A 25,523-nucleotide genomic window follows, 5' to 3' on the forward strand; every position below is an offset into this window, starting at 1 on the left:
CAATATGTAGATCTGTGTTTAGCAACACAGACGAAAAAGGAGCATTTAGAAAGACTTGACGAGCTTCTGCAAATTCTAAAAGAAGCAGGGTTAAAGTGCAATCCAGCCAAAGCCAAGCTAATGGCTAATTGTCTTTTTCTTGGGCCTCACCCTGACAAAATGGGGTAGAACCCCAGCGCAACAGAAAGGTGGATGCAATCCAAACATTGCCTTTACCACAGGAACCTACGGCTTTAAGAGCTTTCCTAGGTTTAACTGGGTACCACAGGGATTTCATCCCTAATTTTGCTTCTATTGCAGGTCCTTTGTACCAACTACTAAAGAAAGGTGTACAGTGGGAATGGTCTGAGCAACACACGGAGGCAGTATCCCAGCTAAAACAGGCCATTATCAGGGCTCCGGTGTTGATCACACCAAATCCTGAAATACCCTATCATCTGGAGGTAGCGGTGAGTGTTAATGCAGTGGCGGCTGTGGCCTCACAAGAAAGGCGTGGGAAAATCAGACCTGTGGCCTATGCCTCACATTTAATGTCATCAATTGAACTCAAATATGACAATTGTGAAAAGTATCTATTGGCAACCAGTTGGGCCATACAACACTTTTCTTTTCTAATTGGCCTCAGCCCGATCATACTGTGTGCAGTTCTCCATCACCAGCACATACCAAGATATCTGTCTGTTTTCAGACTCTGCATGGGTATGCAATTCTCTCAGAGTTCCTACCATATTGGGAAACAAATGGTTTTACATCTTCTGATGGCACACCTATTAGGTGTGCATCACTGATGAGATATATCCATTGGTTAACAGTAATAGTTACTGTTTCAGAGCGGCCAATCAAAATAAAAAAAGTAAAAGCTCACTGGAAATTAGACCCTTATGCTATGGAAAATGAGAGAGCTGATAAATTGGCCCGTGAAGGAGCCCGATCAGGAGAATTTTGGGAAGGTAAGGATCAGGAGTATTCTGTTATTACCCCTAATCCTAAATGTCCTATAGCTGCAACTAAATTGGTACAACCCAATGTACCAGATCTAAAAGATATGCAAAAATTGGATAAGGACATAATAAAAGTAATTCTAGAGCTTTCCAAAATAGACAAAGAGGGATCACTAACAATAGACCCTTTGTACAAACAACATGAACAGCAGTTACAAGTCGTAGATGGAGTTCTCATGTATACAGGAGGTCCTTTCCCTGTGTGGATAGTTCCAGCTCACCTACGGAGGGAAATGATGTATATGGTCCATGACACTCCTACAGGAGGACATCAGGGAGTGGACAAAACTGTCCCGTCTTGCATCTGTAGGATGGTGGCCACTTCTTAGGATGGATGTGCAACAATATTGTGAAAATTGTCTGGCATGTGCCCAAGCTAATCCTACTCCATCCAAAAGAAATGCGCCACTAAGATCCCAGGTGTATGAAGGTCCGTGGATGGCTTTGCAGATTGACTTTGTGGGTCCTTTGCCAAGGACCCAAAGAGGTAATCAATATTTATTGGTGATTATTGATCCTTTCTCAAAGTGGATAGAGGCATTTCCTCTGAAAGCCAATACTGCAAAAGCCACTGCCAAGGTCTTGGTAGAACAAGTCTTCTCTCGCTGGGGGATCCCTGCAAAGGTAGAATCAGACCAGGGATCACATTTTACAGGACAGTTCTTTAGGGATTGTCTTAAATTGATGGGAGTCCCGCAGAGACTATACATCCCATACAGACCACAGTCATCTGGGATGGTGGAATGAACCAATCGGACTATAAAAGTGATGTTGAGGAAACTGGTTGATGCCAATGGACGTAACTGGGACACCCTCATGCCTTTAATTTTAATGGCATTGAGGGCGACACCGGCTGCATCTACTGATAAAACACCTTTTGAATTGATGACAGGCCGAACAATGAGATTACCAGACCATTTAATTTGGCAAACTAGTGGCACTCAATTAGAGGGAATAAAAATGGATACCTACCTGCAAAAACATTTAAATCACATTCACTTGCAGGTAGCTGCCAAATTGGGAAAATCCAGACATAAGGCAAAGGCTTACTTTGACAAAAAACAGAGAGAGAATACTTGGGAGGTAGGAGATCAAGTAATGTTATTGTCATATAAGTCACCAGAACATGGGTTGTGTAATCAATGGATTGGACCTTTCCAAATCATTGATAAACTCAGTTCAGCAGTATATAAGATCAGAATAACAGGAGGAAAGCATAATAGAGACAAAATTTATCATGCTAACCAGTTAAAGCTGTATCGATCGTCCAGGTCGCGGGAGCAACTTCCTCCTCAGGACTTAAGTGATCAGACGAAATCACAACAACTGGAGCCCAGCAGTTTGCAACCATGAAATTGACATTGACATTTTTGACTTATTACACCCTTATTGTTGCTCTAAGGGTAGGACTATGCCAAAATCTTAAGTCTGAAACTGAACTATTGCCATCCCAGGAAACCAGACGACCGGATCGTACTCAGTTGTCTGAGCCCAAGCAACAGAACATACCAACAAAGAAGGAAGGGACTATTATACTTAATCCAGAACTGGTCAACAACCCGATTCAACAGGTTAAGGGAATTTGGGGGGAGGATGTTACTTTTGAATATCAATTGGTGGAAGTAACTGCACTACCCTCTAGGGGTTGGAAAAAGATGTGGCCCTTGGATGAGAATTCGAAGGGGGGTGGTTGCAAGACATTTATAAATTCAATTTCCCTAAAACATGGTATAGCTTATGGAACTTGGAAAAACAAAGCTAGCTGTAATAATTTGATAACAGGGGGAAGTTTAACCTTGTATAAGCTTGAATATAAGGACCAAGGGTGATATGAGGTGCTCATCATAGCTACCTTTCAAACCAAAACAGGAAACAAAAAATATGTCCAGAATATGACATTTGAACTTAAAGTTCAGGACCCAGTTATTGACTATGATTTTGATTAGTCAAGAATAAATGATGTAAATTGTCCAGTGTTAAACCCAGGACCTGTTAGTGGTCTTACCACAACACCCATAATGGGGAAAATAATTAATCAAGTTCAATTTATGCATATTCCTGTAGTGCTAAATTTGTCTAATTGGTACTTGGGAGAATTTAGCTATTGTCAGCATACCAAAGTGGCTTCCTTTTTCTCAGTGCGACTTGTGGATAGGATTGTAGCCTATCAGCAACGAGTGTGAGATATTGTTCCGTTGAAGGATGATAAAGTCCCTAAGTCATCAACTCTTAGGAGAAAACGTAGCTTAAATCTCCTTGGAGGTTTAGGATCCCTAACAGGACTATTTGGTGCAGGAATGTCAATTTGGAACCAAGCGGATATTGGAAAAATCCGCAAGCATATAGATTGTGTTAAAAGAGGAAGCTAACCGAGTAGTCAATCCAATGTTACAGGGAATAAAGGGATTGGCACAGGAAGAACGATTTACTGTTTATAATATGCATGATATAACCCAATTGTTTAATGAAACTCAACAGAAAATTAACCAGTTAATTGCTTTAAACAATGATCAGAAAAGGGATCAACATTTGGGGAAAGAAATATGTTCTGCATATGGGGAATATGTTGTAAGCACAATTACTGATGCATTACGATCCTTAAAACTAGGAGAAGTCCCTGACTTAATTAAGGATGAACAACTAATGAGTTGGTATTGTCCTAAATGTTTTCAAAAGCTGGAAAAGGAAAGATCCACTTGTTTGGATGCATCCCAGCATTTGTCAGTGGGTGCTATGAGAGAGATAGGATCTGTGACACCTCACCCCAACCGAGACAGTTGTTCTCTTACAAAAGATTGTATGATGGCACGGTCTTTGTATGTTTCATTCACGGTCTCGTTACCAGTGTTTGACCCAGACAGAGATGTGTACTGGCAATTGGCTGCTATCCATTCTATAGGTCACCTCGAAGATAACATCTACAGGGAACATGTTAATGCACCTCCCCTGGTAGTCTATCACACTCCAGTTCAGACTTGGAAGGTACCACAGATGGCCTGTTGTTCTGAAAAAGGACCTCAGTATATCTGTAGGTGTAATGTGTTTGAAACAGACACTGTTTTGTGTGGACTACAGGGAGAGAAAGCACAGAATTCATCATCGTCATGCCTGGTGAGGCTGACCACATGGAAGACTCCGAGGGAGAGGGTGACCTATGCTGGAAGGAACCAATTTTGCATGGTTACCAACCAAAAGAGGTACCAGTATGGTCCCTTGGAGTGTCCTGTCACAGAGCCAAATTTCTGTTTTACCCCCAAAGCAACCCACGGTAATAGGAAATCAAGTTATTTCCCCTATCCCTACTTTTGAGAACATTACCATTATTCAGTCTAACCCTGATTACCAGAATTTAACTATTCAAAGCACACCTACTTTTCTGGCTTATATTCCACCATTAGGGTTGCAACTGAAATCATTAATGACTCGTAAGGAGACTCACCTCATTGAAATTACTAATAATATGGACGAAGCCCAACAAGTTATTACCCAATTAATGAATGAAGGGAATGAGCCTGCAACAACTTCCAGAGAAAATTTCAGATTAGAAGTATGGATAATTATCCAAGGGATTGGGATTGGGATTAATTTCCTTATTTTAGGTTATATGCTGTATAAACGCAACAAACCCAAGCCAAAAACTAGGCAGAGACCTAGACAGACACCCAGACAATCACCTAAACAAATGCACAGACGAGCACCATCTGGGGATAAAGATGAATATATATACATGCTGCCCATTCCTGATACATACCAAAATTTGCCCAGGTATGAAACTAAAAAGGGCCCCACAGATATTAAGTCCTAGGTGATGGGGTTTCATTATGTAAACCACCCCATCAAAGGGGGGCGTGTAGCCCTGAGGATTAATCTGTTGGTCTGTATAAAATGTCTTTTTGATAAAAGTGTGTAGGCTGCATAGATTAAGAGAAGAGAATGCTGCCTCACCAACAGATGCTTCACCTCCCTCAAAGTAATCCAAAATATGCCTGATAATTCCTTGTCCTTCAGTCTAACAAGTTAGTCACCTCTTTGAATCCATCCACTGGTTTCCCATTGCCCACTGCATCAGGCTTAAAATTATTTTCACCTTCAAGGCCGTGCAACACTCAACCCTGGCTCACATCTCAAACCCTCTATCTTAGATCAATACTGCACCAACAATGTCAGTCTCCACACCCTACAAGTGTATTGTTCACTTACATTTTTTTTTCTACACATCCCTATTTGCCTAGTTACCACCCTTTCCTCATTCTAGTCCTAAGGACTCATTTATTCCACAATGCTCACAACTTGCAAGTAAATCAAATAAGTCAGAAACCTCTCTAAATTATTACTACTACCATTTCTTGCATCTGCTTTGTTGCTTTTACCATTTCCCAGTGAGTTTTGTCACATCTAAATCTTTGAAACAGCAATCTCTCAAAGTATGGGCCTTTCTATTTTTGGGTATACAGTTACCATCTTATACTTTTAGAGTGGTAGCCGTGTTAGTCTGTATTAGCAAAACAATGAGGAATCCTTGTGGCACCTTAAGAGACTAACACATTTATTTGGGCATAAGCTTTCGTGGGCTAGAACCCACTTCATCAGATGCATGGAGTGAAAAATACAGAAGCAGGTATAAATACATGAAAGAATGGGAGTTCAGTCTACCAATGGGCATTGCTGGCATATATCCCCTCTGTCATGTACATTGGCCAAACCAGACAGTCTCTATGCAAAAGAATAAATGAACACAAATCTGACATCAGGAATCATAACATTAAAAAACCGGTAGGAGAACACTTCAATCTCTCTGGTCACTCAATAGAAGTGGCAATTCTTCAAGAAAAAAACTTAAACAGACTCCAACATGAAGCTGCAGAACTGGAATTAATTTGCAAACTGGATACCATCAGATTAGGCCTTAATAAATACTGGGAGTGGCTGGGTCATTACAAAACCTAAACTTAATTTCCCCAATACTAATTTCTCCCTACTGTTACTCACACCTTCTTGTCAACTGTCTGTAATAGGCCATTCTCTTACCACTTCAAAAGTTATTTTTCCTCCCTTGGTATCCTGCTGTTAAGGGGTGGAGTCAGGGTGGAGGGGGCATGAGCACTGTAGCCCTGAGGATTAATCTGTTGGTCTGTATTGTGGAAGCCAGTAAATAATTAACAAAGTTTTGAAGAGATCTTAATAAATGTTAGTTAGCATAAGTTAAGTTAACTGTGACCCTGGTGACGTGAGGAAGCAAAATAATATAAAACAAAGTAAATTGTGTAAAAGTTATTACGACCTTGCAATGTGCAGTCTTGCAGTCTTGTTTTTCTAGTGAAATAGCAGAAAAGCTTATGTATAAACAAAATGTATTTGTTGCTTTTTACTGTCTGTATTATTGCTAAAAATTGTCTGTAAAAAGTATAAAAGCTTGCTGTAATTGTTTACCAGTTAAGAGACCTGTCCAAGACCCTGTGTCCTATGGCACTCTCTCCCTCCATGGTAATTACTAGAAAAATAATAAAGTATTTAATTTTGCTGCATCCAAACAAAAAGTGAGAACTGAGTTTTTCTTCGACAGTATAAAATGTCTTTTTGATAAAAGTGTGTAGGCTGCATAGATTAATAGAATTTGCAATAGCTGTAATGCAAGATACCTAGAAACTTCTAGGCCAGACATCCTGGCCAATTTCCTCCGTGACGCTGAAAGCAACCTTTAAGACCCTTACTCAGAAAAGTAATAGGATACAAACCTACGCAAATTGTCTAGGGACCTTTTGAATGTCTGCTAACCTTTCACCTAGATAGGGTAAAAAGTGGGTTTTTTCTGCCCACAAATTTCACACATACACCGCAGGTGCGTACATATTTATCATCCATACGCACCTAAAAGGTCAGCCTATGAAAACAGGTACCCTCACCTTTTCATGGGGGGAAAGACAAATTTGGGCATAGGAGGAAGGATTTCTCCCTATAAAAAGGGTAACAATCCACCATTAGGGGGGCGATATACCTATCTGTTTTCTTATCGTCTCAACCTACTTCGAAGCCTCTTCCTCCTACGAAAGCTGTCAATACTAAGTCGTAGTATTAAGTCTTTTCACAGCTGTAAGTATGAAAAGTCTTATTTCTGTTTTACTTTAAAACATCTAGTTTAAAAAAGGGTTTAACTCATAACCAGTTTCTTTATAACTTCCTCTATCAAAGGTGTGAACAACACCCTATTTGCTACAGAGTGCATTTAGAACTGTGATATTTGTAACTTTGTAATCTCAAACTGCTTTTAACATTTTACATTTACTTCTTGTTTCATTGATTTTAAATAAAAGGTCTTGATTGACTAATTTTGTCTCAGTGTAATTTCCTGTCAGATACCCCAATCTCCTTGTGTAAATTCTGTGAAGCCTGATTCAAGACTAACTTTATCTTCTGATCACACATATTGGCGAGCCATACCCATATTATTAGCTATTAATTATTATTAATATTATTAATTAGAAAATTAATTATTAAATAAAACTAAATTAAGTGGATAAATTCCACTGTCCCTACTAACCCTCCCCAAATCAGGCTACAGCACCCATCAGTGCTGGGAGAAGTTGGTGCCTGTGGTAGGACTACTGGACAAGTCAAGGAAGACAAGGCCATCGCAGACTTCTCTGCATCTGTCTTAACTGCAGAGGATGTGAGAGAGATGCCACACCTGAGCCATTATTTTTAGGTGACAAATCTGAGGACCAGTTAGAACAAATTGATAAATTAAACAGTAATAAGTCACCAAGACCATATGGTATTCACCTAAGAGTTCTAAAGGAACTCAAATATGAAATTGGAGAACTACTAACTGTGGTATGTAACCTACCAGATGACTGGAGGATAGCTACTGTTATGCCAATTTTTAAAAATCCAGAGGTGATCCTGACAATTATAAGGCAGTAAGTCTAATTTCAGTACCAGGCAAATTGGTTGAAAGTATAGTAAAGGACAGAATTATCAATCTGACAGAATTATCAGACACATAGATAAACAGGTTTTGTTGGGGAAGAGGGAATATGGCTTTTGTCAAGGGACATCATGGCGCAGCAAACTATTAAAATTCTTAGAGTGTGTCAGCAAACGTGGACAAGCATGATCCAGTGGATAGAGTGTATATAGACATTCAGAAAGTTTTTGAGAAGATCCCTCAGCAAATGGCTGTAGGTAAAGTAAGCAGTCATGGTATAAGAGGGAAGGTTCTTTGATGGATCGGTGACTGGTTAAAGGACTGGAAATAAAGGGTAGGAATAAATGATCAGTTTTCAGACTGGAGAGAGGTAAATAGCAGTGTCCTCCAAGGATCTTACTCTTTTGTGCCAAACAATTAAAAATTCTGCACATGATATCTTAAAATTATGCAAAATTCTGAACATTCTATTTGTTAAAATACCACTATATAATCATGCTAGTTTCAATTATTTTGGTCATTTATTTCAAAATACTTGTAATCAAGTATGTCTGTAACAATAGAGACACACAGAAAAATTCCCCCAGGAGTAGAGGGTTAAAGAAACCCCTATGACATCCCAGTTCCTGTTTCTCTGCCCCTCCCCATCAGCCCAGACACTCACACCCTTGCCCCCTCCCCAGAGCCCAGCCACTGCCCCCCCAACCCAGACACTCACATCCCCTCTTCCCCAGAGCCCAGCTGCTGCTCCCTGTGGCTCAGACAGTCACACCCCATACCCCCAAGAGCGCAAAGATCCAGAGGGAGAAACAGCCTGTTGCTGGGTCCTTCCTGGGATTGCATGGAGTTTCCTGTGCGCTGCCATCTTCTTCCTTCAGGACATGCTGGGAACTGCATCTGTCAGGAACACTCCAGCAGATGAAATTGAATATTGATAAATGCAAAGTAATGCACATTGGAAAACAGAATCCAATCTATACATACAAAATAATGGGGCGTAAATTAACTGTTACAACTCCAGAAAGTGATCTTGGAGTCGTGTATAGTTATTTGAAAACATCTGCTCAATGTACAGTGACAGTCATAAAAGCTAAGAGAATGTTAGGAACCATTAGGAAAGGGATGGATAAGAAGACAGTAAATATCATAATGATAATATATAAATCCATTGTATGCCCACACCTTGAATACTGCATGCAGTTCTCATTGCCCCATCTCAAAAAAGATAGATTAGAATTGGAAAAGGTACAGAGAAGGATAACACAAATGATTAAGGGTATGGAACACCTTCTACATGAGGCGAGATTAAAAAGATGGGATTGTTTGGCTTGGAAAAGAGATGACTAAGGGGGGATATGATAGAGGTCTATAAAATCATAAGTGGTGTGGAAAAAGTGAACAAGGAAATGTTATTTACCCCTTCACATAATACAAGAACCGGTAATCCAATGAAATGAATAGACATTGTCAATCTGTGGAACTCTGCCAGGGGATGTTGTGAAAGCTAACAAGCATTCAAAAATAATTAGATAAATTCATGGAGGATAGGTCCATCACTGGCTATTAGCCAAGATGGTCATGGATGCAACTGCATGCTCTGGGTGTCCCTAAGCCACTGATTGCCAGATGCTGGGACTGGACAATAGGGGATGGCTTACTCAATAATTGCCATTTTCTGTTCATTCTTTCTGAAGCATCTGGCATTGGCCACTGTCAGAAGACAGGATACTGGGCTAGATGGCCATTGGTCTGTGTAGTAAGTGCAGGCCCTGATAAAGGCCTAGTATGAGGCCTGAGGCCTGAACTGAAGTAATGAACAAGACTTTGCTAACAAAAAGCAAAGTTAAGGGAACTCACACACGCAGCCGAGTGATATCAACAAGGAGAAAGCAGAGCACCACACCGGTACAGCTGGGTGATGATGTAGGAGCCCTGCAAATGTCCAATATGGAAATGCCACTGATGAATGCTATTGATGTTGCTTGTGCTCTTGTTGAATGAGCTCACACCCATGGAGGGGCTGTAGCCAAAGCTATCTCATATGCAGTCTTGATACAGGATGTTATCCATTTGCAGATGATCTGTGAAGAGATTGCTTGACCCTTCATGAGATCTCATATGTCACCTTGTGTCTTTGGAGAACTGAGTATGTATGTCCTACTGTTTATAGCACCTCTGAGAAGTAAGCAGTTCTGGATTTGTACACATTAATGGGAAAGAAAATCCTGTGAATTAAGCTTTGAAATGCCTATTAATCATTTCTGACAAGGACACATACATGCTGCAAGGGTGCAATGTACATTCTAGACTAGTGGTACGCATACCCCTGGGGGTACACGGTGGTACATCAACTCATCTAGATAGTTGCCTAGTTTTATAATGGGCTACATAAAAAGCATTAATGAAGTCAGTATAAACTAAAATTTCATACAATGACTCAGGGCCTGGGGCAAAGCAATTTCGGGGGGCCCCTTCCATAATTTTTTTTTTGCAATACTACAGTAACATGTATTTGGAAATGTAAAAAATAACCAGTGAAATACATTCAAAAATTATTTTTTAATTTGAAAATACACAAAATACAATATTTAAAAACATTAAATGCTTTAATGGGACGTATACATTTGCAATTACGTAATGCCTCTTATGAAATCATTTTTTACACATTGTTCTGAACATTAATTATACAGCTGCACATTTTTTCCTCGCTTTCATTTTGGTGAACTCATTAATAATGTCATCAAAATGTATGTCTTTGGCCATTTCATATTCTATGCTCAAAATGAGCAAATGGTTCAGCCTTTCTTCCCCGGTGGCTGAATGCAAACAATTTTAATCAATGTTAGCTTACTAAATGCACACTCTCCTGATGCTACCAACACTGGCAACACTGTTAGTAGGTGTAAACAAATACAAATCTGTGGAAACATTTTCCAACCCTTTTTTGAAGAGAGCATTAAGAAGTGTAAGTGCAGAGGTTATATGTCCATCAACTCTTAAGTTGGAATCTTCTTTTATTTTGTAAAAGATTCTGAGTTCCTCTTTAAGATCTTCTCTCTGCATGTCTTTTGGATATGCTGTGGCCAAAGTGTCAACAAAATTTTCCATAGAAGATTCATCCACTTTATCTGGCGGACACAAAATGGGTAAAAATAAATTTGAGACTTCAGCCATTCTTTTGCCAAGACCTCCTAGCTCTGATAGAAGCAAATCCATTGTCGGGAAGAACAGCTGTACTTTGAACTGAATATCAGGAGAGTCAAATGTATAGTCTGCATCCCGTGTCATCAAAGAATCGCTTGTTCTTGCGAATCCTTGAGTCACTTTTCATTTTGGGGTCAATGCCGAGGCTTAAAGCGACTTGTTTGGCTTCTTCAAAAAAAATTGGCCAAGAATCTTTCATTGTTTGAATTTCCTTCACTAAGTTGCTCACATGTTTAGCTCCTTCTTCCATTGTTAATTTGGCGCTTTGTAGGACCTTGTTCTTATCATCAATACACTAAAGCACTTTAAACCATATTGTAGTAAGAAGTACAAATTCAAATGACTTAAGCCACTTAATCAAACAGTCAACATCTGCCTGGATTTTGGGAGGTAAATGAAGCTCCTCTTCAATTTTAATTAAACTTTCCAGCACGCCTGTGTGATTTTTGATCGGGGGCGAATAGCATCAACCCTTGTGCTCCACCTAGTTTTAGATACAGAGTGATGAGATATATTTGCAGTGGGCTGCAAAATTTTCCATCTCGCAGGGCTAAGAGCAAATACTTTATAGAGTTTCTGAACATTTCCAAAATATGTTTTTACCTCTACACTGGTTTCCATAGCGTGGGTGCCACAGAGGTTCAGTGTGTGAGCGCTGAAAAATAGGCTTGGCCATTTTCTTCCAAAATTCTTGTCTTTACTCCCTGAAATTTTCCTGATATGTTAGAGGCATTGTCATATCCCTGCTCTCTGCACCAAGATAGCTCTAAGTCACATTCTTTTAAAAACCTCTTTATCTGTTCTGCTATATCTGCACCAGTCTTCTTTTCAAAATCTACTAGTATAACAAATCTTTCATGCAAATCCCAATTTCTGTTTTTTTGCATCACATATCTGAGAATAAAAACTAACTGCTCTGTGTGTGAAACATCAGGTGTACCATCAACAACAATGCTGAAATATCAGGCTTTTCTTACCTCTTTAAGAATAGAGTTTAAAACTTTCTCCCCACACAGTTTCAAGAACTCATTCTACTACGCCATGACAGGAAGTAAGCCTGCATTCTTCGACCACACTCTCTGCATTGAGCTACCATCTCTAGATGTTGTTTCACCTTAGTATTATATCTGCCCACAAGCTTCAGTGTTGACAAGAAAAGCCCACAGTTATCATAATTAACAGTAGAATGGCTACCATGAAATGGCAGATAATTCTTTTCCTAGCAAAGAATAATGTCAACAATGGCAGTTAATATTTTATGCCATTTTCCCTCCTCCTGTTTAATACTATCCTGTAATGCTGCATCAATGCCTCTTTTATCACTGAGTGTCTGAAATAATTCCTTCCATTTAATGTAATTGCTCAAATGTAAAGCATTTTCTTCATGACTCTTGATTTTCTCATAAATCTTTTTCCAATTATTGGCAATTCCACCTTCAACAAATTTTAAATGATGTAATTGGTTAGTTTGAGTTTCACTTCTGTAGAGAATGGAGGGGAAGAAAAATATTGCTGCAGCATCTTTACTCCACACCATCCAGTCTCTTTCAATACATTCGCCATTACTCACATGTTTAGAAAAAACGGTTATTGGCAATTTCCTGCCAAAAGAATCACGAGGAAAGTTTTCAGGATTATGTGGTGGACCCTTCAATACAATAAGATCTCTTTTCTTTATATCTAGGTACTTCCAAGAGGCTGGGTCATTACTGCACAACTCTTCTTCGTCATTCCCATCTACAGCAGCAGGACTAGTCAACTGTACCAGTTTCTCAGTTATAACAGTGTTACTGCTGTGTTCTCCATTGTCTATCCAAAGAGGCTGGATTTCCTTCTCTTCCTCTGCAACAACTATAACATTGTTTTCTGAATGTGGTAATATTTTGGATTCCTCACACACCGCCTTTTCTTTTTCTCTACAACACCACTTTCACTTCCCACCTCTGAAGAACCTTGAATGTCAGCATCGCTCAAGTCAGTCAACTGACTTGACTTGGACTGTGCCTGAAGAAATTTGTGAAGAGTTATTTTTCCCTTTTCTTCTTGCGTCTGTCTAGCTTTCTTCTGCTTTCGCTTCTCAAATCCTGAAATATATGTAAGTTTCATTTTTCTAACCTCTACAATCATTGACTATGTGATGATACCCACAAACAAATTAATTCCCTTGGTATCTTTCATTTTGTCAGGTAGTGTGATGCTGTAGCCCACAATGCTTTATGGGAATATGACATAACTGGAATATGATCTACTGAATCTATCTATGCTACATATGCTATGTAACATATCTATATAAAGGTTATGATCTACTGAATCTATTAATCTTATCTGCATGCATGTATCATTTTTGTATTCGAAGGTATAAATATTGGCTGTGTACTGGCTTGATTTCTAAATAACCGTAGTAGAGTATTTGGTCAGTTCCTGGAGAAAGGAATGTTGACGTTAAGTACTCAATCAAGAGACACTTAAAGGACAATTAATCTTGGAATGCTCCAATCCACATAAGAAGTCTACTTGAGGATGTTCAAGGTAGCATGTAAACAATGGCTGCTACCTGTAAAAACTGAGAATCATGCATGGACATGTGACTTGCCCAGGTAACTCCTAAACTCCATGTTGGAGCTGGGCTGTGCATAGGAGTAAGGAGGGGAGCTCCACCGACAAGAAAAAGTCTGTTTAAACCCCTGGGAGACCCCTCCATGGTGGTTTTCAGCTGGCTAAAGAGAGAGTCTCCCTACCCCCCAGGCTACTTGAAAGAAACTGGAACAAAGGACAGTGTGCAAAGGGTGTGTGTGATTGCTGGACCCAGGCAAAAAGGAGATTAGTCTGTAAAAGGGAGCATTCTGGAACTGGTGAGGATCTTATCTGTAGTCAGTTTGATTAGACATAGATTTGTGCATTTTATTTTATTTGGCTTGGTGACTTACTTTGTTCTGTCTGTTACTACTTGGAACCACTTAACGCCTACTTTCTATATTTAATAAAATCACTTTTTACTTATTAACTCAGAGTATGTACTAATACCTGGGAGAGCAAACAACTGTGCATATCTCTCTATCAGTGGTATAGAGGCCGAACAATTTATGAGTTTACACTGTATAAGCTTTATACAGGGTACAATTGATTTATTTGGGTTTAGACCCCATTGGGAGTTGGGCATCTGAGTGTTAAAAACAGGAACACTTCTGTTAGCTGCTTTCAAGTAAACCTGCAGCTTTGGGGCAAGTAATTCAGACCCTGGGTCTTTGTTGGAACAGACGGGCGTGTCTGGCTCATCAAGACAGGGTGCTGGAGTCCTGAGCTGGCAGGGAAAGCAGGGGTAGAAGTAGTCTGGGCACATCAGGTGGGAACTCCCAGTGGGGTTCTGTGATCCAAACCGTCACAGGTAGTTAATTGAAAAAATCCTTATGTACCTCGTGTGTTGTGGAACAATTTGAACTGCGACAGAAATTAAAATAGACATTGAAGTACCTGTCATGACCATCGTGCACAGGAGGGAGAATATCTTGCAAAATGTATGCTCTAAATTTTACTTTATATCACTTCATTATGCTTTGGCAACATCAAGAAGCATTGCCCACATAGGCGTGTGCAGCACATTTCATTAGGGTGTGCACCCAGGGAATTTTTTTTTTTAAAGGTGAACATTTTTTGAATACTCAATCATAAAGGACATTATTTTTATTCATAAAACAAACTAAAGAAACTAAAACTTAACTAAACAATTTTTTAAAAATTAACACCTAAACTTTACTTTAAAAATTAGACACAAAATACCAATTTTTTGCTGTACTGATAACCAGGCATATACAAAGATACAGTCAATTTTCATGATCTTTATCATTAACCAGATAATGAGCTAACCCAAATTGACCAAAACAGATTAAGGTTTCTTCATCGTCCTGTCCTAGAGAATGAGACATTGCTCACCAGGTGTTATGGACTTAAATTCCTCAATCACTTCATTGTAATTAACTGACAAAGCCAATTTTTCTTCAATGTACAAAATCATGAATGAGTCGAGGCACTGTTGGGGCACTGTACTTCTTAGTTTGTTTTTTACATGTGCTAGTTTCAAAAAGGCTTTCTCACATGAACAGCTTGTCTGCTCCTTTTCTTATCTTAACAATGAACCGACCCATATTTTAAAATTAAAAGGGGATATCATACGATTGAATTAAAACGTAAAGCCACAGGCTTGTTATGCTATTTCAGTAGAGTACATGCAACAAAGATTACAAACACTGTAGACACTGTGCAGGGCATGCCTGACGCGGCTGCTTATATAGGTCAAAGAATTTTCTAGACTAGTAGTCGGAGGGGAGGGAAGGACCAATGGTAATGCAGAGCCGCAGTAGTGGGGACGCATGCTGCAAGCAAAGGCGTGCTTTTTATATAGAGCAGATCATGCGATTAAATTAAAAGGCAAAGCCACTTTTTTTCTGCGACTTTAGGGCAGGTATGGGCAAACTTTTTGGCCTGGGGGGTCACAGCGAGGTTCCAAACTTGTATGAAGGGCCAGGTAGGGAAGGCTGGGCCTCCCCAAACAGCCTGGCCCTGCCCTCTATCTGACCTCCCACCCACTTCCTGCCCCCCGACTGCCCCCCCCACAGAATCTCCAACCCATCCTGCTCCTTGTCCTCTGACTGCCGCCCGAAGACACACCCCCACCACCACCCCGGGACCCCACCCCCCACCAACCTCCCCGCTCCCTGTGCCCTGACTGCCACGATCCCTATCCATCACCACCACCCTCCGCCTAGTCCTGACAGACCCCCAGAACACCTACGATCCAACTCCCCGTCCCCTGACCACCACCTCAGAACCTCTGCCCCATCCAACCCCCCACAGCTCCCTGTCTCCTGACTGTCCCCAGGACTGCCTGCCCCTGATCCACCCCCCCCCCCCCCCAGCCTGGCCCCTTACTATGCTGCTTACCCCCGCCTCTCCCGGAGCCTCAGCGAGCCACGTCCAGGAGCGGCCCTGGACAGCACTGCAGCGGCATGGCTCTGGCAGGACCCGAGCTCCTGCCACTCGGCCCATTGGAGCTTGCAGCCCCGCCCCCTTACCACGTGGCTCTGAGCAGGAGGTGCTCAGGTCCCACCGGAGCCACGCTGCTGCAGCGCTGTCCAGGGCCGCTCCTGGATGTGGTGCGCTGAGGCGCCAGGGGATGGGGGAAGGCGGAGGTGGGGCCGGGGGGGGGGAGCCTCTGACATTCTCGTGGGGACCCCTGCGGGGCCCATGGCAAATTGCCCCACTTGCCACCCTCCCCCCCCCGGGCGGCCCTGCAATTACTTGTTTATACTGCTATTCCAATTGATTTATTTTATAACTATATGATGAAAAAATGAGGACAGTAAGCATTTTTTTTCAGTAATAGAGTGGCTGTAATACTTATGTATTTTTATGTCTGATTTTGTAAGCAAGTCGTTTTTAAGTGAGGTGAAACTTGGTGGTATGCAAAACAAATCAGACTCCTGAAAGTGGGTACAGTAGTCTGGAAAGGTTGAGAGCCACTGTTCTAGACCAGTGGTTCTCAACCTTCTTTCATTTGTGGACCCCTAAAAAAATTCAAATGGAGGTGTGGACTCCTTTAGAAATTTTGAATGGAAGCGCTGATCTTTTTGGAACTCTGTTGTTTGTATATATAGTTGACTTCTGGTCAGTCAGTTTGCTGTCAGAGTCTTTTGCAGACCCCTTAGACATAGTCTAAGTCATGGGGGTCTGTGGACCACAGGTTGAGGACCACTGTTCTAGACAGTCTCTCCCTAATCATGTGCTTTTATGTTTAACCAATTAGCTTTTCAAAATAAAGGCTCTGCTTAGATAAGTGATTACTCTTCATCTGCAATTTAGTATGGTATAAAATTCATAAATACAGGGAGCAGGGCTTGAATTGTTGGTGGGGTGTTCAGTATAACAACAACTCTTCTAAACTTAGGGTTAGGGTGCTTCAGAATCTACATTTTCATTTTAAAAAAATCTCTAGACCTTATGGTTATGAAGATAACTAAAAATATGATACACATCAGTAACCAATGCAGTGATGGCTGCCTAAGGTCTGAAGAGAGTCTGAAAGAATGCTCTTGAGATGGGTCAACTACGCTTGTGCATTTCAGATTAAGCACCTGTAAAAATCAGGACCAGATTCTGTACTGCATCTCCTGAGACTTTGTCACCTTTCTGCCATCCAGATCCTGGGCTGCTATGGAGAATGAAATTACTTCCAGCATACGCTAGAGGCCGAGTGCTGAGACCATGCCATCACCCACCCAATTTGTTTTACTTTATTTTATATTATTTTATTTGTAACTGCTGCCTTCCCCTCAGTACAGCACCTATGCTATGGTCTCAGGGGTAGGGGGGAAGGTACAAGGTAAGTCTCATAGACTCTATGCTGATCCTATATCGAGGAACTTCTCCCCAAGCCCATTGCAACCCCTTTACATCCTCTATAAAATGCCAGACTGGCATATGGGAGCTGGTGTGGAAGCCAGAAACTGGCTCCATGATTATAAATCCTTTGAGATCCTGGAGTAGTAGGTGTGATAGAAGGGTAAAGGCATAACAACGGTGTGTCTGGTATAATTTTATCACCATCACACCAAAATTCTGACAAAATTAAAAACAACCCAAAACGGCCTCAGTTTTCCTCAGCAAAATGTAAGGTTCCTGCTTGCAAAAACTGCATCTTGTTTTAATGAAAAATTCAAGGCAAAAATTAACTTTTTTGATGAAAGTTTGACTTTTTTCATTCCTGAGGTTGAGAATGTCCCTGGACTATAGTTTATGCTGATAACCAAATGCAACACATTCATTCCTTGTATTGGAGTGGAGCTACTCATGCAAGAATGTAGTGTGTTCATTGTGAGTAGGTTACAGTTTAAAAATAAATTAATTTTATTAATCTGAATTTATTCTAGTTAATTAATACAATTCTAACACTACCAAATAGCATATATAATACCTATTTGAAGATCATTAATACCTTATAATTCTATGGCCATAGATCAATGAGAGACTTTATGGAAAGTGTAGGCAAAGTTACATTTCCAGTTACACATACATGATTTTCAACTCCTACCTGTCTGAGTGTTCAGTGCACAGCTGATATAATGAGCTGAGGCTCAAGGGATTGGTGATGGCATTTCACCATTAAATAATTCAAATCAAGCCCAGGGCCAGTAGTAACTAAAAGGTGTTACAAATGGATAGTTATTTGGTGGCCTATGTGAAGAGTCCAGTTTTTAGTGGCCTAATGTCCTTGTTGGTGCCACTAGGCCTGAGTAAACCAAAGTTGTGACTTTGGGCCTGAAGTGAACCAAAGTTCTTACATGCTGTGAACTTTAACCAGCCTAAGATGCTAACAGACTGTAAGCAAAATGTGTAGCTGTCAGCAATCTCCGCTTGCAAATGTAGGAGTTTGAAACAGCAGAAGCGGCGGGGAGGAGGGGTAGAGGGGGAAGGAAAATCTGTATGCGTTTGTTCTGTCAAGGCCACAGATAAGCTTGTGCATGAGAACCTTTTTTAACACACTGAAATGTAATGCCTAATGTAGCTGCTTCTGGGAAGGGAGGGGTGAGGGGGAAAACCGAACAAAAGGCTCACACAAACAAGGGGGGTATAAATGTTGGGACCCTGCCTGTGAGCGGGCGTGCAGGATTTGAGAATGCTTTTCTCCCTGGCACCTTTCTTTGTGCACAAATAAACCTGGTTTTGCTTCTCCACCCTGGTGTGATAATTAGTGCACGGCCTTTTGCAGACACGAACCCTGCTGTTGCTCCGCCTCGGGCTCTTTGAGCCAGCAACAGTTTTGGCGTCCCTGGGTGGGCTCGAGGCAAAATTGTGCCTTGCCCGGACTCCTCCAATGGCCAGTGGACGAAGGTCACAGCCAATGCCCAGCGCGCACCGGTGCCTTTACCGGGGGCCTTGGCAGAGACGCGTCAGGCTGACCTTGGAGGACACAACGGTGCAACGCACTCAGATAGTGGAGAAGCAGCTGCGGGCGATGGTGAGGAACCGGTCCTGTGGATAAGGTAGGAACAGTCCAGTGGTGTGGATTTTTGCCTGAGGCTGGGGACGCCCAGCCGTTGTAATTCCCACTAGACAAGAGAGCGTCCTATAGTGGGTCAAGGGCAAGCCCGTGGTATGGGGCAGGAATAGAGTACAGGCAGTGTATGGTGTACACCCTTAGAATGCATTCTGATGAATTGGAGAGTGTTTGAATCAGATCCATTGACTAAAAGTAAACTGAAAAGATTTTATACAGTAGACTGGCCTCAGTATCAGTTAGAGAGCCAGGAAAGGTGGCCACCAGAAGGATCACTTAATTACAACATGATCCTTCAATTATTTCTGTTTTGTCAGCGAATGGGTAGCTTCTGAAGCTGTTTGTATGTAGAGCTCTTGTAAAAATCCCTCATCATATGCCCCAGAGCTGCACTGGGAGGAGAACTGTCCGTGGGAATGTCTGTTTCTGCTGGGCTCATGCCATTTTAATTTATTGACTGTGCAGCAAGATAAAATGCATCGTGGTAATAGGAAACAATGGCCTTGGTGTGTGTGTGTGTGTGTATACCTGTGTGAGTGTTCGTTGCTGGAAGACGCCCAGATTGCCCTGTGAAGCGATTGCTAATGATCAGGAGTAGTCTAACGCAAGCCCAGTAACTAGTGGATCTTTAGGAGATCCGACCCACGGTGGGCTGACTCAGCCTGGCATCGTCCGGCGAGGAAGCTGCCTGGGTCTAGGAATGTGTGAACCCATCTTCCCTCCCCCCCCTTCCTTTCCGTGTGGGCTACTGACAGTCTGATCATCTCATTGGATGCAATTAGAGTATACGGCGCTGTCATGGGCGGCAGGTTATATATTTGTGTGGGGCTCGGGCCCCACCAATATTCAGGGCTGGGCGCCCTGCTCCAGCAATAGTTGGAGCTGGGTCTCTTCCCGCCCCCCCGTCCTGCCTGGATCGGCCCCAGCCACCGCAGGTCTCCCCCCGCCGCCGCGACCCTGCCTGGAGCAGGTCCCAGCCCCCGCCTGCCACCCCCCCCCTCCGTGTGTCCCCCCCCCTCCGCCGCGTTGTGTTGCGTCCCTGCCTGACAGAACGCAGCGCGCTGCTGCCGGGAGGGCGCCCAGCAGATTTGCTGTCTGCTGCCGCAGGGTCCTAGTGCCTGCCCTCCGCCTGTACTGGCAACGCAGGCTGCCTTTACCCTGAGCCTCTCCAACCCCACACCCTCAGCCCCAGCCAGAGCCCTCATTCCCCGCACCCTCCTCCCCAGCCCCAGCCCCGAGCACCCCACATCATGAACCCCTCATCCCCCTGCACCCTAATCCTGAGCCCCAGCCAGAGCCCTCATCCCCCCACACCCTAATCCTCTGCCCCAGCCCTGAGCGCCCCCACATCATGAACCCCTCATCCCCCCGCACCCTAATCCTCTGCCCCAGCCCTGAGCGCCCCTACATCAAGAACCCCTCAACCACAGCCCTCACCCACAGCCCAACCCTCTTCCCTAGCCCTGAGCCCCCTCCTGCATCATGTACCCCTCATCCTCAGCCCCACAGTCCTCACCCTGCACTCCCTCCTATCCCCAAACTCCCTCCCCCTTCCCACACACCCCTTCCCAACACCAAACTCCATCCCAAAGCCTGCACCCTTCACCTCCTCCTGCACACCCACCCCCTGCCCCAGACCAGAGCCTGCACCCAGCACCCTTCCTGCACCCTAATCCCCAGCCCAGGATCTGCACCCCAGACCTCCCCCGCCGAGCCCCCTCCCAGAGCCTTAGGCAGGTGGGGGCGGAGTTGGGGGGGCGGAGTTGGGGGCGGGTTCTGGGCCCCACCAAAATTTTTACAAACTTGCCACCCATGGGCGCTGTGTCTCTCAGAGACTAGCCGACGCTCTTTGCTGAAAGGGGATGTAGGAAAGTCAGTCATCCTCGTTAGTCTCCCCTGTGTGAATGTTCTGTAGGGAGAGATTCTTAGTTTATGAGCCGCTAGTGCGGACAGGGTACCCTCTCTGTGTGTGCAAGTGGAAAGTGGGTAAAGGGACAGTCTAAAAATTCTACCTCACCCCCTAAGGGTACCCCAGCATAGTACATGTACGTACATTATGGTCCTAAAACCTGCAGGTATTTAGAGAATTGGAATCTTCACATGTGTAAAAATCCATCTAAACAGTGCCCATTAGAAGGTATCTTTAATCTAGATAAGATCATATATCTCAGAGGAGCTTTTAATCACAAAGAAAAGCCTCTGACACAGTGAGCAATTTGTCTAGGAACGGGTTAATTTGAAACTCGGCTAACCCCAGAGATAAAGAGAGAGAGCTGCTCTGCGTACAAGGTCAAGAGCCTGTACAAACTATGCTAAGTAAAACTGCTTCAGCCCCAGCTGGTTGTGGAAAATAAAAAAAGGCAAACCAAAAAACAGTATAAGTTACAGAACTGAGATTGCATTTGCAAAGCTTAACGGTTCAGTGAGATCCAACAGTGTGCTCCTGCAACCCTGTAGCTGGTATGGCTCGGTGACACTGGAAAAGCCACAGGCAGCTGACCTGAACTGGAATCTCTGAAAGAGACGCCGCAGGAGATTCCAGGGTGTAAAAGAACAGCCATCCCAAGAGTGGAAGCATGTTGGAAATGCTGGACAAGCTGTATACAGGATAATCTCCCGTCCACCTATTTCCCTTCTCTGAACATTATACACAGACATGCCAGTCTGGATATGTGTAAGTATTAAAGTGGCTTAAGGCTTGGGGCATTCATATTTTTCCGGAGTGATGTGGGAGTGTTCCCAATACTCTCCATTGTTGTTTTATTATTTTTAATGAAGCTTTAAAATTTGGATATATGGTGTGATTTCTCTATCTACCCCCCCCAGTCCTGCAATGTCAGTTTGATCACCTGACATAAGGGATAATTGGTAACAGAAATTTGTCACAGTTTGGTGAGCAATAGAGAATTGGGGAGCCCTGTAGAATTTACACTATCTATCTGTTTTACCCTTGTTATTTTATGTTTGCTTTGTTTGGTATTGTTTGGTATTATATGATAAGGATTGTATGGTTAAAGGTGAGCCCTAATAGAATAAGGAAACAGTATCTGGTTTTGGTGCACTATCTAGTTTTAGCTCTGTTCTGTTTAACCGGTTACTGTTGGTTTTTCTGCTGTTTATTTGGGCGTTGGGGGTGTGGGCGGAACTGAACTTCTCGTTCGTAATTCCTCAGGGTGGAAGCCATGTGTGCGATGAAGCTCTGGGGTTGTATTGAGATAATTCTGTCCTGCCCCCCCCCCGTGACGGACAATGTACTAGAAGTGGAAAAATCTGGCTTAGACTGTAATTTTCTCTGCTCTCTGTGTAATTTTCTTTTCTGTTTAAGTGTCAGCAGACAAATGGGTGGGTCTCTGGGTAGACCCCCAAAGGAGTTTGGATTGTGTGTTAAGTAAATGGCCTTTACCCAATGGCCGTGTATTTTTGCCAGGTGGCAAGCCTTACTAGGGAGGACTTGAGTAGTTTTGGGAGTAAAATGTTTTAGGGAAAAGACCAGAAGGGTGGGGGCTAGCTGTGAAGCCCACCCTCCTAGCTAAACTGGTAGTGGAATAAGTTTGTGTCCAGGATAGGAACGATTCAGCGAGAAAAGCAGGATTGGGCCCAGGCAGGCAGGCAACAGAGAGATGGGAAAACAGGTTGGAAACTTTTGAGGGTGTAGTGGAAAGAAGGAGTAAGTGAGTATAAGCATGGAAATTTCAAATACTCAGGAGGATATTTGAAATGGTGATTTGAATTGGTAAGTGGCTGCTGAAGGAAAAAGCAAGTGATTTAAGGGAAGAGCATGTTATTTTTAAGGGAAAGTGAAAAGTTAACTCTTTAGTTGCTGGAGGGAACAGCAGTTGTACTTTGTAAAAATGCTAAAGAGAAAAGTTTTTGGTGTCTTTGAAATGTTTGTAAATAAATTCAGGCAAAGAAAATATGGGGTAATTCTCCTGAATTAACAAGAGTATTCGTATATTTTAAGTAATGATTGACTGCCCAGAAGGGATAGACTTTTGCTTTGTCTTTCAGATAATCAAAGAAAACTAATACCAGCTGAACAGCATTCAACAATATCATGCATTTACTGATAGAGTAACAATTATGTTTTGTGTTCTATGTTCTGTCTTGTGGTGTTTTGTCTCGTGGCCAAAATTGTTGTGTTTAATATTTTTATGGGATGGTCTAATTTAAGATCAAATGGCAGTGTTAAATTGAAATGCAGATACTTGTTTTGTTCAATTTAGAATACAAAGTGTTTGGATATATCAGAAAAATGTGATATACTAAAGTCTAATACATTTTCCTAAGTAAGAGAAAGAAACTTTATTAGCCAAATCTTTTAATTGAGAATTGTTATTAAAATTTTCATACTAACAGTCTTTAAAAGCAAGGACATGGAAAGTTAACCCACTCCCCATATTGTACATGGGATCCTTCTGGCTACCTCAGACTTCTAGCCAGAGGGCTGGGGATGGTGGAAAGCTATTGGACTAGAGGTTGTATTAAGTGAACTCATCAAAGTGGGTGTGCTTGTCCTGGCCTGTTCTAAAGCTCTGTAATAAGGTTATTTTAGTAAAAGGGTATATGTGGCATACATTAAATAAGACTAATGTACTGTGTATGTGTTTATTGTTAACAAAAGGTGTATAAGTAAAAGTTTCCTTTATAGGTTAAAAAAATGGGAAAAGGAAAAAGAATAAGTTAACTGAGAAAAAAAAAAGAATAGTTAACATGCTAAAAATGAACTGGCCAAGATTTGTGCTGAGACAAACTTAAAGTGGCCACATGCCCTTCCTTTGGCACTAATAAGTATAAGAACCATTACTTGACTAAAAACCAGAAAAAGGGGGGACTTAAATTTGCCCATGCAACTATAAAATTTGTAAAATCTGCAAAGACACTAATGCAATGTGTTAGGTTTTTTTCTCACAGGTAAAGAAGAAACAACCCAAAGATCCTAGCAGCCCTACCACTCCTAGGAACCAGAAGACTGGGTCTACATAAAGATCCATCAACGAAAGACTGCCTTGGCTCCACGCTGGAAAGGCCCTTTCCAAGTCCTCCTGTCTACCAACACTGCTGTGAAGTGCCAAAGACTGACTGCTTGGACCCAGGATTCTCACTGCAAAAAGACCCCTCCACATCAGAAGAATTTTCCTATTGATGATTAGCCTATTCTTTCTTCTAGTTCTACTGTGCTTCTGGACAGCTTCTGGACAACCTCTCCCTTGTCCACTGACAGACCAACTGTGCCTTTAGACTTTTCTAGAAAAAGCAAAGCCATTACAGGGTGATATGTGCTGGAAACCTCTCCCCTGTAGGATGCTAAACCACAATTGTTTTGGGAAAGAAGAAGAAACACTCACTCCACTGACATTGCCAAAGTCCAGGAATTCCTGACTAAAAGGACATTGAGAACTGACCCTGGTGAAGAAACAAAGAATTGTACACTGGCAGGAAGAAATTTATGGGACCCATGATTGGGAATGTGGTATTAATTGACTTTTGGGGTTTAATCTACAGGCTGTGCCCTGTGTTTTGGATAAATCCTTCAGTATGTAATGACATTGCCCTTATTCAGTTTTCAAATCACTTCTACATACCCAGATTGCTCACAAGGGGATGCCATTAGATTAGCACAACAGAGGGCCTGGGTTATTTCCTCTGGAAAGAAAGAGAATTGAGCAGATCCCTGTGGGCTAGGGCCAATATCTTAAAAGCCAAGAACATGATAAGAAATTGGGCCAACTAGAAAAGGCTACTAGCCTTATTCTTGAAACTCAGCTATTTTAAGTACAGGCTGGAGTTGGTGAGTTACATGTCATTTCAGCCCTTAGTTCTATGACCCAGAAGTTACTGACAGAGATGGTATTGCATATCACTGAGGCTGGGAAGGTATTGCAGTGGGATCTAGACCAGACTTGGCCCACTGCCCTTACAGATGCATCAGGAGTACCATCTGATCTGTGGTCATGAAGACATACTTGGACACTTTCTGGATGGAAGTGGGGACATTCACAGTGCTCCTTCCAAGCATATGGACCGGTTAGGGTGGGTGTGGGCTTCCACATACCGAATCCTGCTGGGTCCATGGGGAGCATGCATATGGGACTAAATTATTCACCAAGACATCTGGGAAATTAAACCACTTGGTATACCTACCTGATTTATAGTCAGTGTCCCAATCCCTTAGTTGTTAAATGAACATTCCACTCTTTTGTCCATGCATTCATTCCTGGGTTGGGGGTAACTAAGCTCAAAAGAGCAGTTGTACATATATCTGTAAAGCTTCATTGTTTTTGTTTTTAAAGTTTGAGAAAACTCGCCAAAAGTTTGTTGAGTATTCTCAAAGGGGGGAATTGTT

The sequence above is a fragment of the Mauremys reevesii genome, linkage group 9 (genome assembly GCF_016161935.1).
Source record: "Mauremys reevesii isolate NIE-2019 linkage group 9, ASM1616193v1, whole genome shotgun sequence".
NCBI lineage: Eukaryota > Metazoa > Chordata > Testudines > Geoemydidae > Mauremys > Mauremys reevesii.